Below are 7400 nucleotides of genomic sequence, written 5' to 3' on the forward strand. Positions count from 1 at the left end.
ACGACCAGTTCATAGAAATATATTCCATAGCTCCAGCAAATTTTAGTTACAAAGTACACAACAGAACAAGCCACAGACGGCACGACGGAGCGACCGTCTTCGAAGGGGGGGGCGACTGTCATGAGCCTGCACAAAGAAGAAGAGATAAGATATCATAGGAGGGAGTTACGTAATAGGAAGGCAAGATCTGATTCAGATAAGAAGGTCCAGTGGGACCTCCAGTTGGATCTCCAGCTGGACCTCGAAGGATATAAATAGATTTCTGTAGAAGTATATAAAGGGGAGCTTTGTCCTCGATCTTCATCTTCTTCCCCTCGAAGATCAATATTTCATAAGTTACTTTGCGAAAGGTCCTCGAGCTCCCATTGCTCACTCTCATCTTACCTTGCACCACCTTCGACATAAACTTACTCCACTAGTATATAAGCTTGCCTGATCTTCCCAAGCGAATATACCTCCACCCTATACCATACGCCAACAGACAAGTGTCAAGAGGTATATCATACATATATCTCATTGCTTAGTTAAACTACGGCTTTCTATCTCATCTCCAAGGCCGGACCTTGTTGGGGACGAGTCGTAACAGGACATGATATGTGTGTAGCTTTCAGAGCTCTATAGTAGAAGTGAGAGTCGTGTTCTTTGTAATAGAGATAAAGAGACGTCCAAGTTGTACTTAGCTAACGCAAGGCAAGTTTGCTTGTGCACTAGGCGCAGTGACTTGCCACTGGGGGGCACCAGATTTTCTCACCACTTGTTGGTATCAAGCAGTACCTGTGGTACTAATGCAATAGTGACCTGCAGGATTTGTGTTGGTTGACTGATGTGTTTGCTAGAGTCTAGTGCTATTAAGCAGCAAGGCTCATAACCTGTCAGATGTAGAGTTGTCTAGAGAGAGCTTGAGCATGCTGTGTTGATTGCCAGAAATGTCTAAGTTGCATGGAAACTATTCTGCAATCCTTTTTTCTTTATTGTTTTGATATAGTACATTTCAAATATGGATTTTCTAGTTTTCTGTTGCTAATTCAGGTTGAAAATCAGACGTCGCCAATGCTTCTAATTTTCGCCTGAAACAGGAATTATATTTGAACACATGATTTTGGGTGGCAGTTGCTAATTTTCGAGCTGCTAATTCCTCTGATTTGTGGTCATCACCGTTATCATTCATCATCATAATAATTAAGATAATTAAGAATCTTGCACACCTTCATTGTGTTGCGTTGCAATGAACCAAGTCACGATAGTTCATCTTTCCTTGCTCACATATTTTACCATCCAATGGTATCTTCAGCACCTCCAGCAGCCGCCATTCCCTGCAAATGCCCAGCAATATATCCCAACTCAATTTGAAACATCAGATCTTATTCAGCTGTGTCTGGCCTGGTCCTCGCCTGGTACAATGGGTCATGTTGCCTTCGCTTCCTGGATGTTGAAGTTGACTACATGCAAGAAGTTTCTCTCAGTACTTAGCAAGGTTTGATTGACAGGGGTATGAGTGTGGAATGGGGTGGCAAGGGGTTCATATTTATCCATTTTGCGGACTTGCAAAGTTGTGCTTTTTGTGGAAAGAAATGATGTGTCCGTTGTCGATATCTTGTTGAACATGACATAAGATTTCAACATGCAGACATGAATATTTGAGGCATGAATTTATTTGCATTTTCCCCAAGAAACTAGGATTAGAATAGGAAAGAAGAACTAGAACAGTGCAAATCGTGGGTTTCTTGTTTTTTGGTGCTTGCTAGTTTTTTCTCAGCCAAAACTAGGAAATGGAATCAAAATTGAAAAACAAATTGGAATTAGAATTAGCCATGAAAAATAAGAAATCCATATTTGAAACGTACTATTGCAAGTGTCCTAGCTTATGTAATTTAATCTCCCCTTCTTCCCATGCCTCCACCAACAATTCCCATGCCTCCAGATCCCTACTGATCCCTCCAGATCCAGGTTGGATCAATCATTCTGACACAGTGGCTGATAAACTGTGAGAGTCGTAAGCAACTGGAAATGCATGATCGGGGTCAGGGCCTTGACCAAGCCAGGCGCCAGTGCCATGATTGCTTGCATCAGTGAAAAGGTAGATGGGGCACTCGCCGGATAACACAGCTGCATAGTCCAATGGCCAGAGGCCAGAAATCTCCGCCACTTTCGCCTTCAGAATCTCAAACGCAGTGGTCGCTTCACTAGACCATGCCCAGACCCATGACAGGACATCCTTGGGGGACTGGCCCTTCTGGAGTGCACGCTGTTGCTTCTCCCAGGCTTTCTCGGCAGCTGGAGTCAGTGGGAGGAGGGCGGTAAGGGTTCGTGTGTGGGTAGCTAGGCTCAGTATGAATTTTCTGAGGTATTGAAGGAGGCCTAGGAAGGATCATAGCTCTTTGACGGACTGAGGGAGTGGCCAGGAGGTGATGGTGCGGAGTTTGGTAGGGTCTGGGCTGATGTGATTGGCGGAGATTGTCGAACTGGTCTTTACTTAGCACCTTCGTACAAACAGTCTCGTAGAACAGTGTACTAGATAGTGATACATACCTGGTCTTTACTTAGCACCTTCGTACAAACAGTCTCATAGAACAGTGTACTAGATAGTGATGAGAAAGACCAGAAAGTTACAAAAAAAGGAATATTAATAATGGTATAGAGTCTGACCGAAAATAGACCACGTAGTCATCTATCTAATTAAGGAACTAGACTAGTGAACTCTGTCAGAGATCACATGATTAAGAAATTTTACTTTGTGGCGAAAAAATTCGGACTTGGTGGGAGAGCACACTAGCCCCGATTTTTGTAAGGCAGCCAGCACTGCTCGCAACTGTTTGTCAAGATCCTCAGCATCAGCAGCCCAGACAATGATGTCATCAACATAAGCCTCACAAGAATCCCCCAGGTCACAGACAACCAAAGGAAAAAGGCTCTCTTTCTAAAGATAAAGAAGTTACAAGCATACCTGGGCAGAGTGTCAATGAAGCTCTAATTACTAAAGTCCACCCAGTTAGCATAAAACCACAATCCAAGTAGGAAGTGGGACTCACAAGCACTCAAAAGTGTAAGACTCCCAGCAAGCCGGTGGAGCCCTTACACAGTCGGTTTGTTGATTTCAACCACATGCTGGTTTATTTTTTATTTTTTTTATTTTCTTCATTTTTTTGCCTTTTTGCTTCCATCTTGCATGCGTGCGCCCGATGCAAATCCTTGCACGTGACTTCCAGCTGTGACCAAGTTATTTGCGTGGCACCCATGCTGGCCTCAGCTGCATGCATCAAGATTTTTCCTGTGCCTATTTTTTTTTCATTTTTTTCCTTTTCTCACGCCGTCCCAAACACCTGGGAGCTTGAGACCGTGGATTCTTCTGGAGGTTTCTCTTCTTCCCCATCCATTTGAAGAGAGCCTTATTTTATTGCCATGGTCTCCTGGAGTGTTTGTGCATTTGGGATTTATATTAACGCCCTGCCCAGCGTATTTGTACATGCACCCATTGACAGTTCGCTTGTTCTCGCTGCTTCCTGCCATTGCATTTCATTGCTGCTCTCTGCTCTCTCACATTTGATATTTTTTCTTCACTTCACAGATTTATTTCTTTCACTGACCCAGTGGACAACACCCGCTGGGCTTGTTACAAGCAGCAGCAGAGGCTTGAATGACTAGAGGAGGATGGAACAGTGTGTACATGGTTTCATCCAAGTCAATAGTCATCTCCAGCTGGAGATGTTCATCAAGCTGACTGGTGAGTTCTTGGATGAGAACCTTGTGGTTGTCGACTGAGCGAGAGTTGACATGTGTAGGGCCACAGCAGTTAGGACAGGTTTTGAAATTGTGCCCCACCTTGCGGCAATCATTGCAGCAGTTCTCCTTGGTGAAAAGCTCACGGATGTGTTTGCCCGCAGGCGAGAGGTAGTAAGGTCCAGGGGGTTTTGAGCTTGATAATAATGACTGATTGGGTGAGCCAGGTGCGGTTGAGTTTGCGGGGTGACCGAGGCTTGAGGTTTGATGCGAGCGTGAGTGGGTTGATCCCTTGTCTCCTCCAAGTACTTGGTAACTGCCAACTCTAGCAGGTTGCATACCTCATGCAAACTTCCATTCCTAAACTCTGGTGTCATCATCAAATGAATGAACAATTTCTCAGGACAAGCACCACGGTATGCTGCACTGGGCAGCATGGTGCAGGATGTCTTGAATATTGCCCATAGGATACATGTCGGGCATGGTCTGGTTATTGAGAGTGTGAAAGTCACAGACAAGATGATGTTGGCTGTTGGGTTTTTTGACAAGGAAGGTGGGTGATGCCCAAGGAGAACTAGAGTAGCATAGACAGCCCACGTTTAAATGTTCAAAAATCATCTCACGAAAACAGGGCAGAAGAGTTTTGGGCACCTGGTATGGTGCTGCATGTCTGGGTGTGGCATTAGGCTTCAAGATGATCTTGAACCTGACACCACTCTTGGTCTTCATAACACTGGGGAAATTGGCTACATCACCCAGTTTGTCACAAAAGACTCCTGCAAATTCACTCTTGAGTTGTGAAATGATGTCAACATAAAAAGCAGTCTCGGCTGCACCAAGAGAGACAGAGTTTCATGGTGTAACTGCTGAAAGTTTGGTGGACTTCAGCACTGAAAGCTGAGGCACAGCAGGAGTTGGTGAAACTTTTGAGTCAGGAGAAATTTTGGAACGGCATGTGGGAACAGTGATGTCATTCCCTGTGGGAAGATAAACTTTTGGGTCTTGAGAAACTGGGGGGTAACTTGTGGGATTGGCAATGTCATTGCCTGTGGGAACTTTCCCAGGACTGCCCAAGAGATGATGAAAAAGGGGACTTTGTAAGACCTCTGTGAATTCAGACTTGAGTTGTGCAATAACAAGCAATCATAGGTCATCACTAGAGTGATTGCCAAAATGAATTGCTATGGCTTGAATCACCTTATCGATGATGTTATGTGGGAGGGTATGGAGATTGCTGGACTGCAAAGATATTGTGTAGTGTGGGTCTACAGGCCCTATTGCTCGGATGTAGTCAGAGATGTGGAGGAACATGTGTAGTTGGGAGCTGCAGAGGTGGAGACAGCTGGGGTTATCATTATAATATAACCTTTATAAGTCATTAGCTTAGCTGAGACCAGTGCAAGATAAACAGCTGAGCTACTCACCTCTCAAAGCCTCTCACCCACTTTGCCCAGTCCTTCTTCAGACCATCCAGCCTGTTCCTTGGTAGCTCGAATTCTAAACATTCTTGCACCAGCTTGGAGACTTGTAATACTTTGTAAGGATGAGCTGTTTGAGTAGGACAGGAGCGAGATGCTGTATCCAAATGGCCAGCTGTAATCTTTGCAAGTTGTTAGCTTAGTTGAGACCAATGCAACATAAACAACTAAGCTACTCACTTCTTGAAGTCCCTCACCCACTTTGCCCAATCCTTTTTCAGACAGCCTGTTCCTTGGCAGCTCAAATTACAAACATTCTTGTACCAGCTTGGAGAACTGCACAAAGTGTTTGTGAAACTTTGTAAGGATGAGCTGTTCAAGAAGGACAAGAGTCAGATGTTGTATCCAGAACCAGCTGTCTGCCACGCAGGCTTGCTGACACTAACGCTCAACAAAGTTGGGTGGATTGGCAGCAAAGCATGATGGGATTGTACACCCTGAAGCAGTGATTGCCTGTCCTTCTTAGGCCCAGTCCTAATGTCAGGTGTGAGGTTGAGGTTGTGGGGGATGAGGGGCCAGCATGTGGCAGATCGCTTTTTGAAGGGACAGAAGCCATCTGACATGAAAGCTAGAGCAATGTCTCTTTCATCAGAGAAGTAATTGATGCCAATCTCCTCAGCCTCCACTTCCACCTCCTTCTCAAGCAGTGGCTTAATAGTGCTAACTGTCAAAAACGAAAAATGTCACCTATCTTGTCAGACTGTGCATTATCTCTGGTATATTCAGCACAGTACATTACCTTATGTTTGCTTGAGGGGTGGTAGTAGAAAACTTGTAAACAGGGGATAAGGTGGATGTAGAGGTAGCGAGCCCAAGGTTTGCTTCACCCATCACACCTGTTTGCTTTGCAGAAGAGACAGATGAGATCATTTTTGTAGGGTCCAACAAAAGTATATGCAAGACTTCAGGCATCGGTCATAGTATGTTGAAGGGAGGTTGCTCAGCTCAGCAACTCACAACTTGACATGCTTGAAAGAGTAATGTGTGCCTCCCCAAACAGTATGTGTCATTTGAAACATGCTCGGTGGTTGATCGTACTGGATTTTATGGTGGTGCCTTTTGATCTTGACAATGTCTTCAGCATCTAGTTCATAGACTGTGACTTAATGTTAGTCCAAACTAATGGCAAGAGCAAGCAAGGTGCTTACGACAGGATGCCATTTGTTTATATGTGTTTGCTAGACTTCTCCCATTGTCAACTGACTTTCGCCTAGCAAATCCTCTTCCTGCCTTTCCGAGCTCTCAAGATAACTGTTGTCTTCATCAACTACCTCATTACTGCGGTCATCCCTGCAACAGGTGAAGGCTCCACTTCATCTCCTTCATCTTCAGAATCTGACACTTTCTCTGGGTTCTTGCCCTGGATGTTGGAGCGAAATCGGGCATTGACAATGAGAGTTCGGTATCAGGGATTGGAAATCGAAACTCGGCGCTTGTAATACGAAGATTGGGATTGCTCTAAAAATAGGTGTTGAAAGAGTCAGTAATTATCTCCTTAGATTCCACTATAGATCCCTTGACTTGCCTCCTGTGTTGTTGATTCACTTTCTCCAGCTACATTCTGTCTGGCAGCAGACAGTCTGGGATCTTCATTCTGTAATGAGTTACCAAGGTGAGTATATCTGATTTACTTCAATCTCAACAGAAAGTAACTTACCTCATCATTTGCCTCAGGCATTTCCATGTCACCGTCGTCACCGTCGCCACTGTCGCCACCATCAATTTCGTCAGAACAGTCCTCATTGATTGCTTCTGTGGTGCTAACTTGAGCTGCTGTATGGCACTCTAGCATTTGCTTATCATGTCATCCCTGAGTTGCCCAGGGGATGTTCATCTTTGGACAGCGAGCTAAGTCGCAGTGACATGCAGTTTTGCGTGCATGATATTTCAGCGGCATTGTGGCTGATGCGGCTCTGTTGGTTGATGGTTGATAGAGATGACACACCAGGCAGGGAAATGGCGAGGATGTGAGGAGTCTCTGGTGGAGCTCAGTCTTGTCGATGAGTTCCTGCGTGCGTTCTCGGTTTCAGCTTGGTTGGGTGGATAAATCAGTCAAATAATAATAAAAGAATTAACAAGTTATGTAAACCGAACCAAATAATCGTCCCAATAATCCTGAATCTATTATGCATTTCAAATGACCTTATTATTATTGCTTTTCTTCATTATGATTTTACAAATAAGAACCATAAAAAAACAAAATCC

General features: G+C 44.5%; 1 pseudogene; it reads left to right on the top strand.

The window, feature by feature from the left end:
• On the top strand, nt 1-585 carry CNM00570 (annotated as a pseudogene).
• The last annotated feature ends 6815 nt before the right edge of the window (nt 586-7400 follow it).

This window comes from Cryptococcus neoformans, assembly GCF_000091045.1.
Source record: "Cryptococcus neoformans var. neoformans JEC21 chromosome 13 sequence".
NCBI lineage: Eukaryota > Fungi > Basidiomycota > Tremellomycetes > Tremellales > Cryptococcaceae > Cryptococcus > Cryptococcus deneoformans.